Genomic DNA, 12,373 nt, shown 5'->3' with positions numbered 1-12,373 from the left:
TGAGAGGGGACTACGATCCAAGAGTCCTGCTATTTCATCATAACAAAGGATTTGTCCCAGGCGAGGGGATGATGCTCGCTCAAACACAGCACTGAGAAACAGCGGCACGTGGGAAAAGGGGGCCCTGAGAGGGACTGAGACAAAGGGAACTAAGTACTGGAGCAAAAGAGCAAAAGATGCAGACAGGGAAGGCTGGGTGCCGGAGACCCCGCCCTTCTGAGACTTGAGCACAGGGAGCAGTGAGCTGCCCACAGGAGGAGGGCAGTTTGCTCCCATTCCTTTCCCCAGAAAGAAAGTTAAAGACGTGGGTGGAGCTTGCCGGGCAGCTTCCTAATCTGGTCCGGAGCACGCTCAGCGAGCCAGGATGCAGAAAGTCCCTCCAAGTCCACTAGTTTTGGTGATCACCGGAAAAGACAGCAGCAAGGTCCTAAACCTCTCCCTAAATTATCCACTTCTCTTCACTCTCCCGTTGAAGGCTACTGTCTTCCTTCCCCTTTATAACTGGGGCAGCTCCCCTGTGAGTGCAAAGGTGACTGCAGCACAATAAGGTATTTTGAGAAAAAGACAGACTGCACTGACCTAGCTTTTATTACAGTACTAGAGGCGGGTGCACAAATGTGTGCACAGGTGGGGTCCAGCGCCCTCCCCAATTCGGGTGATCCGGGCGGGCCAGATGGGGGGATGGGCTGCAGGCAGTTGGCTGGACAGTAAGCCCCTGGTCGAACTCCTGGTGGAGGGGACAATTTTCATATTAGCCTTTTATTATATAGGACATTTTAATAATTGTTCTATTTTATTATTCATTGTTAATCTCTCACTATGCTGAATTTATTAATTAAACTTTATCACAGGCTTGTATGTACAGGAAAGGACATGTATAAGTAGTCCCTATCTAGGGCAGACAGGCTCTAAGACCCCCATGGGTGCTGAAAACCATGAGGAGAACTGAACCCGATCCATGCGTTCTAAGCACCTCACAGCGCCTCTTTGGCAGATCCAGATTGCCAGCATCACTACTCTTGCATTTTGGAGGCATCATCTACACTAATAAAAGAGAAAAATGCTAATTGACCGTACCTTCACTATGCCCACAGCCAATCAGAAAGAGTATGCAAATTAACCCAACAAGATGGAGGTTAATTTGCATATGCAGGCCGGAGCGGTGTGAAGCCTGCTATGAGGGGAAGGGGGGGCGGCAGAGGGAGCTACTGGAGTGGTGCTCCAGACAGAAGCGAGGACTTGCCAGCTCCCGGCGGGAGCAGGGACTTGCTGACTCTGGGCGGCCCAGGAGCAGGGACATGCCGGCTCCCGGGCGGCCTGGGAGCCGGGACCTTCTGGCTCCCGGCGGGAGCTGGGACTTGCCAGCTCTGGGCAGCCCAGGAGCTGGGACGAGCCGGCTCCCAGGCAGCTGGGGAGCAGGGACTTGCCGGCTCTGGGCGGCCTAGGAGTGGGGACATGCCGGCTCCCGGGCAGCTGGGGTGGGAAGTGGGGACTTGCTGGCTCCCGGGCGGCTGGGAGTGAAGCCAGGGGCTTATTCTTGCACGAATGTCGTGCAACGGGCCTCTAGTCCATAATATAAAGAGCCAGAGACCGGAATGCCATAATGAGCAGAATGACCGGTCGCTATGACGCCCACTGCCTGCCCTTGCAGAGTGACATTGACCAGCCTGATTGGGAGGTAGGGCTGGCAGCCAACCTCCTGCAGCCCCTCGCCCAGCTGGTCCCACCCCTGATTGGACTCTCCCACCCCAATCGAGGGTGGGGCAGCCGGCCTACCACCCCTCAGCCCTTCCACCCGGCTGGCCCCGCCCCTGATCACACCTCCAACCCCAATAGGGGGCGGGGCCTGCCTGCCAACCTCCTGCAGCCCCTCCCCCTGACCAGCCCTGTCCCTGATGGGCCCCCACCACCCCAATCAGCCCCAAACCCTCCTGCAGACAGCTCCGCCCCCAATCGTCCCCCCCACTGCAATCAGGGGCAGGGCTGGCCGGACAACCACCCATGACCCCTCGCCCAGCCTGCTGGCCCCCAATCGGCCACCCACCTCATTTGGGGGTGGGGTCTGCTGGCCCACTGCCCACTGCCCCTCCCCCCAGCCAGCTTAGCCCCTGATCATCCCCCCCACACCAATTGAGGGTGGGGCTGGACGACCAACCTCCCAGGGCACCTCCTCCAACCGCTGACCCCTAATCGCCCATGGCCCCTCCTCCCAGGTGGCCTGGCCCTGATTGTGCTCAATCAGGGAGGGCCGGCCGGCCAACCTCCTGCCATCTCCGCCTCCAGATGGGCCCAGCCCTGATCTGTCCCAATTGGGGCCAGGCTGGGTGGACCCCACCTGTGCACAAATTTGTGCACTGGGCCTCTAGTCCTATATAATAAAGAGGTAATATGCAAATTGTCTGCCATGCCCTCGCACAAGATGGCCACCCCCATGTGGTCACAAGATGACCACCACAAGATGGCCGGCAGGGGAGGGCAGTTGGCGGCACCCAGGCCTGCAGGGGAGGGCAGTTGGGGGCACCCAGGCCTGCAGGGGAGGGCAGTTGGGGATGACCAGGCCTGCAGCGGAGGGCAGTTGGGGGCGACTGGGCTGACAGGGGAAGGCAGTTAGGGGCAACCGAGCCTGCAGGGGAGGGCAGTTAGGGGAGACCAGGCCTGCAGGAGAAGGCAGTTGGGGGGACCAGGCCTGCAGGGGAGGGCTGTTGGGGGCGACTGGGCTGGCAGGGGAGGACAGTTGGGGGCAACTGGACCTGCAGGGGAGGGCAGTTAGGGGAGACCAAGCCGGCAGGAGAGGGCAGTTGGGGGGACCAGGTCTGCAGGGGAAAGCAGTTGGGGGCAATCAGGCCTGCAGGGGAGGGCAGTTGGGGGCGACTGGGCTGGCAGGGGAGGACAGTTAGGGGCAACCGGGTCTGCAGGGGAGGACAGTTGGGGGCAACCGGGCCTGCAGGGGAGGGCAGTTAGGGGAGACCAAGCTGGCAGGGGAGGGCAGTTGGGGGGACCAGGCCTGCAGGTGAGGGCAGTTGAGGGGGATCAGGCCTGCCAGGGAGAGAAGTTGGGAGCAACGAGGCTAGCAGGGCAGGGCAGTTAGGGGCGACTGGGCCGGCAGGGGAGGGCAGTTGGGGGCGACCAGGCCGGCAAGGGAGGGCAGTTGGGAGTGACTGGGCGGGCAGGGGAGAGCAGTTAGGGGCAACCGGGCTGGCAGGGGAGGGCAGTTGGGGGACCAGGCCTGCAGGGGAGGGCAGTTGAGGGGGACCAGGCCTGTAGGGGAAAGCAGTTGGGGGCAACCAGGCCTGCATGGGAGGGAAGTTGGGGGCAACCAGGCTGGCAGGGCAGGGCAGTTAGGGGCAACTGGGCCGGCAGGGGAGGGCAGTTGGGGGCAACCAGGCCAGCAAGAGAGGGCAGTTGGGGGCAATTGGGTTTGCAGGAGAGCAGTTAGGCATCAATCAGGCTGGCGGGGGAGTGGTTAGGGGGTGATCAGGCTGGCAGTCAGGAGCAGTCAGGGTCAATCAGGCAGGCAGGCAGATGAGCAGCTGGGAGCCAGCAGTCCCAGATTGGAGAGAGTGCAGGCTGGGCTGAGGGACACCCCCCACCCCCAGTGCACTAATTTTGGGCACCGGGCCTCTAGTTAAGTATAACAAGGGCTACTTGAATACAAGTATTTTGATACCCTTACAGTCAATCTGATGACCAAGACAGCTATAAGTAACTAATGAACATCTATTATAATAAAAGCATAATATGCTAATAAGACCAGACAGCAGAACGATCTTCTGGACGAAGCCGGGGCTGCGAGGGCCGAGGAAAGCTCTCATGGCTGTGAAGTCTGAGCCCCTTGCACAAAGTTCATGCATCGGGCCTCTACTATAACATATACAGCATGGATACACTGGACAAAAGGATGATTCATGTCCTGGGTGGGATGGAGAAGGACAGCAGGAGAGTTCATCATGGTATGCAATTTAGAACTTTTGAATTGTTTATTTTTGGAATAATTATTCTATATAATAAAAGTGTACGACCATTCATTCAACTGTTCGTTCGACCATTCCACCAGTCACTATGATGTGCACTGACCACCAGGAGGCAGATGCTCCAAACAGTAGGTTAGCTTGCTGCTGGGGTCTGGCTGATTGGGGAATTGGCAAGTCAGGCCAGACACGCCCTGGAGCCGGCCTGTGGTCCCTCCCGATCCAGCCAGCCCAATCAGCCCTGATAGGGAATGGGCGAGACAGGCCAGACACTCCCTGGAGCCCTCCCACAGTCCCTCCAGGCCCCAATGGGCCCAATTGGGACTGGGTGAGACGGGCCGGACACTCCCTGGAGCCTTCCCATGGCCCCTCCCCGGCCAGCCAACCTCCCGAGGTTCCTCCCTGGTTGCCCGGCCCCATTCAGCCCCAATTGGGACTGAGCAAGAGGGTCCCGATCGCCGGCCAGGCTGAGGGACCCCACCGGTGAATGAATTCATGCACTGGGTCTCTAGTATCTAATATTTTTCAGACAACAGGTAACTGAAATCATGGATAAGGAGGGACCACTATAATGAACAGAATAGAGCAAGATGCCTGCCCTTGCAGAGTTACATTCTACAGGTGGTAGGGGAAGGACAAAGAAAGAAACAGCAGTCAAAGCAAATAGTAAGTAATTAATTTACATAGATAGTGACTCAGTGGTAAGCACTATGAAGGAGATAGAGCAGGAAAAGATACAGGAGCAGCTGCTGGGCTGGCACACGTTACATAGCCCCACTGAAAAGGTGAGACCTGGAGAAGATGAGGGGGTGACTGTGGGCATTTCTGGGTGAGGAACAGCCAGAGCAAAGGTGCTATACCAGAAACATGCCCAGACATCTGATGCCTGTCTTTATGCCTCAGATGTCTGTTCACTTCCTCAGCTTCATAGCTGGGTTTTCAGGCCTGCTGTTAAAGCCAACTCCCAATTAACTTATGTAATGAGCTGGGAAGAATGTGCCACAGATAACGCGAAATTCACAAACAACTAGCTAAAATATACTACAAAGATATTTAATACAAACTCACTTACTTAAAAATATGCTCAATATTTAGGAATAGATATTAATACATCATCCAAAGGTACTAAAACTATACATGTGATTGTTTAGATATCTTTTTTTAATTTAATAAATCTTTATTGTTCAGATTATTACAATTGTTCCTCTTTTTCCCCCCAAGCTCCCCTCCACCCGGTTCCCACCCAACCCTCAACCCTTACCTTCCCTGCACTGTCCTAATCCATAGGTGTACAATTTTTGTCCAGTCTCTTCCCACACCCACCACACTCCTTTCCCCCTGAGAATTGTCAGTCCACTCCCTTCCTATAGCCCTGATTCTATTATATTCACCAGTTGATTCTGTTCATTAGAATTTTTTTCACTTGATTTTTAGATTCATTTGTTGATAGACATGTATTTGTTGTTCATAATTTTTATATTTAACTTTTCTTCTTCTTTCTCTTCTTAAAGAATACCTTTCAGCATTTCATATAACACTGGTTTGGTGGTGATGAACTCCTTTAGCTTTTTCTTATCTGTGAAGCTCTTTATCTGACCTTCAATTCTGAATGATAGCTTTACTGGGTAGAGTAATCTTGGTTGTAGATTCTTGCTATTCATCACTTTGAATGTTTTCTTGCCACTCCTGACTGGCCTGCATAGTTTCTGTTGAGAAATCAGCTGACAATCGTATGGGTGCTCCCTTGTAGGTAACTAACTGTTTTTCTCTTGCTGCTTTTAATATTCTCTCTTTGTCCTTTGCTCTTGGCATTTTAATTATGATGTGTGTTGGTGTGGTCCTCTTTGGATTCCTTTCGTTTGGGGTTCTGTGCGCTTCCTGGACTTGTAAGTCTATTTCTTTCACCAGGTGGGGGAAGTTTTCTGTCATTATTTCTTCAAATAGGTTTTCAGTATCTTGCTCTCTCTCTTCTTCTGGCACCCCCATAATTCTGATGTTGGTACGCTTGAAGTTGTCCCAGAGGCTTCTTACACCATCTTCAAATTTTTGGATTCTTTTTGCTTTTTGCTTTTCTGGTTGAGTGTTTTTTGCTTCTTTGTATTTCAAATATTTGACTTGATTCTTGCGATCCTCTAGTCTGCTATTGGATCTCTGTATAATATTTTTTTTATTTCAGTCAGTGTATGTTTAATTTCTAGTTGGTCCTTTTTCATATCCTTGAGGGTCTCACTAAATTTATCGGCCTTTTCTAGGAAATTCTTGAAAAACCTTATAATCGTGGTTTTGAACTCTATATCCAGTCGTTAGCTTTCCTCCATTTCTTTTGTTTGTGATCTGTTTCTTTGTCTCCGCATTTTGGCTGCTTCCCTGAGTTGGTAGAGTAGCTTTGTGTGCTAGGTGTTATATAGGGCCCCATGGCTCAGCCTCCCCAGTTACCTGAGGTGGACACTTTTGATGCACCCCTTTGTGGGCTGTGTGCACAGCCTTGTTGTAGTTAAGTCTTGATTGTTGTTGGTATCACTGTGAGGAATTGACCTCCAGGCCAATAGGCTGCGAGGATCAGCTGTGTCTACACTGGGAAGCCTTCTGTGCTGGAGACACCCTATGGGAGAAGACTTGTAAAAACCTCTATGCTCAGCTTGGGTGGGGCGGAGTCTCAGGGCAGAGCAGACAGGCTTGGCTTCTGTCAGCCCTACCCTATGAGGCCCCTGGGTCTCAGTGTCCCTCGGTAATTGCTGCAGGTACCTCTAAGAGAAAGCCACCTCTGAGAGAAAGCCACCCTCGAGTTTTTCCCACTGCCAGACAGTCCAGTTTCTCCCCGAATGAGTCTCGTTTCCCAGAAACTTGCCCAGAACTGGAGTTCCGCACAGTCGGGAGTTTCCGTCTCCCTCCTGCTTTAGAAAGCCAGTCGCACACTCAGCCACCTGTGCACTCAGCAGTCAATCCTCTCTGCGTGTGCGGGCCTCTGGACCTCTGCCTTCCCCAGCTCCCCTGAGTCTCAGTGTGATTTCTCTTTTCCTGACAGTCCAGATTCCCCCCAAATGAGTTTGGGTTCCCAGAGTCTCTCCCGGGACTGGAGTTCAGCGCAGTCGGGAGCTTCCATCTTCCTTCCGCTTTAGAAAGCCAGCCGTGCACTCAGCCACCCGTGCTGTCAGGGGCCCGTCCTCTCCACGTGCGTCTCCGTACCTCAGCCTTTTGCAGCTCCTCTGATTCTCCATGTGCTTTCCTCTTTCCTTCTAGTTGTATAATTCCACTCAGCCCACTTTCCCGTGGTTCTGGATGGTGTCCATTTTGTCTTTTAGTTGTAGTTTTGATATTGTTGTGCGAGGCAGCAGTTTAGGTGTTTACCTATGCCGCCATTTTGGTTTCTCCGATTATTTAGATATCTTAAATATGAACCATTACCCCACCCCAAATAGAACAATTCTGACTAGTTTAGCTTTACACATTGAGCTTCTACATGAATACAACATTTATCCTTAGTAATCTGGGAAATACAAATTCAAGCAATAAAGAGATTCCATTTTATTTTCAGATTTGCAAACATTTTTTAAGGAAATAAAAGTTGGGCCATATGAGCCTTGAAGTGATGGAGGTGGGGGACAGTTCAGACAGTGAAAATGGGCCTCACACCATGGAGAGCCACTGACAACATCTCCCAGGAGTGAAGATGTGCACACACTGCTCAGCCCTCCAGTTCTACATACACACATACAACATGACACATCATAATTAAAATGCCAAGAGCAAAAGACAAAGAGAGAATATTAAAAGCAGCAAGAGAAAAACAGTTAATTATCTACACAGGAGCACCCATACAATTGTCAGCTGATTTCTCAATAGAAACTATGCAGGCCAGACGGGAGTGGCAAGAAATATTCAAAATGATGAATAGCAAGAACCTACAACCAAGATTGCTCTCCCCAGCAAAGCTATCATTCAGAATTGAAGGTCAGATAAAGAGCTTCACAGATAAGAAAAAGCTAAAGGAGTTCATCACCACCAAACCAGTATTTTATGAAATGCTGAAAGGTATTCTTTAAGAAGAGGAATAAGAAGAAAAAGATAAAGTAAAAATTATGAACAACAAATACATATCTATCAACAAGTGAATCTAAAAATCAAGTGGATTAAAAATCTGATGAACAGAATAAACTGGTGAATATAATAGAATCAGGGGCATAGAAAGGGAGTGGAGTGACAATTCTCAGGAGGAAAGGTGTGGGGTGTGGCCAGAGACTGGACAAAAATTGTACACCTATGGATGAGGACAGTGGGGGGGGCGGGTAAGGGCAGAGGGAGGGTGGGGTGGGAACCAGGTGGAGGGAAGCTATGGGGGGAAAAGAGGAACAATTGTAATAATCTGAACAATAATGATGTATTAAATTTAAAAATAAAGAAATAAAATGCTAGAAGGGGAATAAAATAACTCGCACACTTGCACAAAACTCTTGCAAGAATGCTCGCAGCAACCCTGTTTGTCATAGTGAAAAATTGGAAATAGCTTTGCTGTCCACACACAGGACAATCATGAATGTATCTGATATGTTTAAGTGGAATACTACATAGCAGTGAAAATGAACAAACCAGAATGCCATGTATCATCATAAGGCCAAAAAGGACAGAAGCAATTTGTAGAAGGATAGCTTAAAAACAAGCTTAAAAACAAGTAAAATGGCACTATATATTGTTCACAGATGTGGAAAAAAATAGTAAACATGCATACGGGTGATAAACATCAAATGCAAGATAGTAGTTATTTCTGGAGACTTATGTTGTTATTTCCTAAGGTGAGTGCAGGGGGCACAGAAATTCCTTATTTTATTATCTTTATTTTGTGTACCCAAACTAATAGACATACACTTTTTTTTTTTCTAATTAAGAAAAGCTTGCGATCCCCTGCTGTTCAGCAGGCCACTTCAGGGACCTGGGAATGCGGTACAAAAAGCAGGGTCAGGGGCAGCCGTCTCTCTTGGTATTTGCTGACAGTTCTGGGGTCAGTTCAAGTATCCGTGGCTGGGATTTAATGAGACCTTTGCTGCCTGGATTCTGCTACCTCTCACATTACATTAAAAATCTCAGGCTTCAGCCGAAACCGGTTTGGCTCAGTGGATAGAGCATCGGCCTGCGGACTCAAGGGTCCCAGGTTCGATTCTGATCAAGGGCATGTACCTTGGTTGCGGGCACATCCCCAGTAGGAGGTGTGCAGGAGGCAGCTGATCGATGTTTCTAACTCTCTATCCCTCTCTCTTCCTCTCTGTAAAAAAAAAAAAAAAATCAATAAAATATATTTAAAAAAAAAACTCGGGCTTCAGGTAATAAGCATTTGTGTTGTGCAGTCACAATGAATAATCAAGTTTAAGGTCATTGAAATTTTGCAACTTTCACCAACTCCTACCAATGACACACTTAACTCTCAAATGTAGCTTCCATTTAATCTGCTGCCATGTTGGAATCCTTAATTTTCTTTCTAAAGATAGAAACTTTATTATATTTGTTTATATAATGTTGTATACTTGATGTAAATTATAATAAAAGAATATGTAATCACCAGCAGAGGCAAGTTTTTGGAAAGAATAAGCAAAGACCATGTCAGAGAATAAAAGAGAGAGTATTCCTTTGATGAGGTCATCAAGGAAACCCATTCCTCTGTCCAAAAGAGAAGTGGTAGCCATGCAAAACTCCAGGGAAGAACATTTCAGGTAGAGGACATAGTTTATGTAAAGGTTCAGGATCTGAGCACAAGGGTATCTCACATAGAATGAAGGAAAAGGTGGTGGGTGTAGAGGCCACAAAAGTGAAGGGTCTAAATAGTAGTAGAAGTCCCCAACAATGTTTACAGGAATTGGAAAGGAGGGAATACCATGAGTGAGGACCTAACTTTTCAGTGAATGAAGAGGTGTAACCAGGATTCCAACATGGCGGCAGATTAAGTGGAAGCTACACTTACACTCTCCCAGAAACAAACAGAAATTCCAACTAAGTTATAGAAAAACTAGGGGCCCGGTGCACGAAATTTGTGCACTGGGGGGGGGGGTCTTCTCAGCCCAGCCTGCCCCCTCTCACATACTGGGAGCCCTCAGGGGATGTCCTACTGACGGCTTAGGCCCGCTCCCTGCTTAAGTCTGGCCTTCCTTTGTGGGAGACCACCAGGCTGATCAGGGAAAGGCACCAGCCCCATCACCCCACTGCTGCAGCCACTGCCAGTCACCGCAGCCACCAAGGTGTTTTCATCAACACGGACTCCAGTCCCTTCACCATGAAAAAATGACAACTTTCTTTAGGCATTTTCAAGATGTGTCTTTCATAGGATATGACCTTCCTTCCTTCCTTCCTTCCTTCCTTCCTTCCTTCCTTCCTTCCTTCCTTCCTTCTTTCTTTTCCTCACCTGCGAATATGTTTCCATTGATTTTTAGAGAATGTGGAAGAGAAAGGGAAAGACAGAGAGAAACATCAAAGTGAGAGAAACACTTTGATTGGTTGCCTCCTGCATGAGTCCTGACCCCAGTCAGGGAAGAGCCTGCAACTTAGGTACATGCCCTTGATCAGAATCGAACCCGGACCCTGCAGTTGGCAAACCTAGGCATTATCCACTGAGCCAAACTGGCTAGGGCAGGATATGACATTTCTTAGCCCTCCAGCAGTGGACCTTCGTTTTTTTCTCCAGGAGTGTGGTGGAAAAGCCCTAGATCACCTTTTTGGATTCTTATACCCAAGTTACTAAGAATATTACCAGTGTCATACAGGGAGCTTAGCCAATGAGTGGTCAGAAAAGGTTTTTCCTCTGTAGTTCACACCTATCTCCTGTGATCTCTGGCTCCACCCCTGCCAAGGCCTAAAGCCTCCAGCCCTTGGCAGAGGACCCCCAGCTGGCTCCGATTACCCAGCTCTTCCCCTGGCCAAGGTCAGCAAGGGCAGGCAGAAAGCTTGGCTTCCACCATTGCCGGGGAAACCCAAGCCTCCCTCCTGCTCTCCATGGCTGCAGCCATCTTGGTTGGGGTTAATTTGCATATTCACTCCTGGCTGGCTTGTGGGCATGGCTTGTGGTATAGTGGAGGTATGGTCAATTTGCATATTACTCTTTTATTAAATAGGATCATCCTGAATAATAAACTTAAGATTAGCTGCAGAGAACCCTGATAACCAAGGATGGAAAGTGAAGACCGCCTAGAGACTCATAGGAAGTGCGGAGGTATGGGAGGGCTCTCACAGATGGCAGCTGAAGTCTATACGGATATCTCAGCTGTGGAGGGTTCCCACTGAGAACTCTGGGGTATAAACCCAAAGCTGGGTTCTCCAGCCTAGAGAACCAGAACTGAGAAAGGTGCCCACAGAATATCTGGTTGTGAAGAGCAGCTGGAAATGCAGGCACCCTATTAAAGAGTTAACACACAAAATTTTGTGTGCAGCCACTCACCTTGTGCTGCAGCAGAGGGAGGACAGAGTGGTCTAGAGCTGCCTCAGGAGAATACAGGGGAGGTGGCTCTAAAGAAAGAGCTCAGGCCGAAACCGGTTTGGCTCAGTGGATAGAGCATCGGCCTGCGGACTCAAAGGTCCCGGGTTCAATTCCAGTCAAGGGCATGTACCTTGGTTGCGGGCACATCCCCAGTAGCGGGTGTGCAAGAGGCAGCTGATCGATGTTTCTCTCTCATCAATATTTCTAACTCTCTGTCCCTCTCTCTTCCTCTCTGTAAAAAATCAACAAAATACATTAAAAAAAAAAAAAAAAAGAAAGAGCTCAGACAGCAGTCTCCTGGGTTCCTATGCAGAGTCAATCCCCCCACACGCAGAGGACATCTTCCACAGACAGACCTTAACCATCCAGGCAGCATTGGCCTGGGTGGAAGCAATTGCCCCAACCTGTTGGAAAACCACACACCACACCCGGTGGAGTTTATGCCTTGCTGTGGTCTACAGCCTAAGGTACATTAAGAGACAGATTAGAGACAACCAAGATGGCAGCATAGGTAAACACTTGTACTTGCTGCCTCTCACAACCATATCAAAACTACATCTAAAAAAACAAAACAAATATCCAGAAGCACAGGAAAGCTGGCTGAGTGGAAGTTCTACAACTAGAAAAAAAGAAAAAAGTGCATTGAGACTGGTAGGAGGTGTGGTGGCATGTGCGAAACAAGCTGGCAACTTGGGTGCACTGTTGTTGTTTTTCAATCAGGAGGGAGATACTATCTCCCCATTGCTCTGAACTCCTGTTCCAGGAGAGACTCTGGGAACCCAGAAACATATGGGGAGAAACTGGACTGTCTCACGTCAGCTGGAACCCGAGGGCAGCTTTCTCTCAGAGTTGCTCACAGCGATCATTGTTCCTGCACAGTGCCATGGGACACAGACACCAGGGGACCTCTCCAGTGCAGGGCTGACTGGCAGCCATTGCTGTTTGCTCT

The 12,373-nt window shown here is 49.5% G+C and overlaps 1 protein-coding gene across 1 annotated transcript in view; it reads right to left on the bottom strand.

Moving 5' to 3' along the window:
* GXYLT2 (glucoside xylosyltransferase 2) overlaps nt 1–12,373 on the bottom strand; it is a 182,964-nt gene that overhangs the window by 135,334 nt on the left and 35,257 nt on the right. The gene's annotated exons all lie outside the window — the stretch shown is intronic.

Source organism: Eptesicus fuscus, chromosome 18 (assembly GCF_027574615.1).
Source record: "Eptesicus fuscus isolate TK198812 chromosome 18, DD_ASM_mEF_20220401, whole genome shotgun sequence".
Classification (NCBI taxonomy): domain Eukaryota; kingdom Metazoa; phylum Chordata; class Mammalia; order Chiroptera; family Vespertilionidae; genus Eptesicus; species Eptesicus fuscus.
The sequence above is the reverse complement of the archived record's forward strand: the minus strand, read 5'-3'. Positions and strand labels throughout refer to the sequence as shown.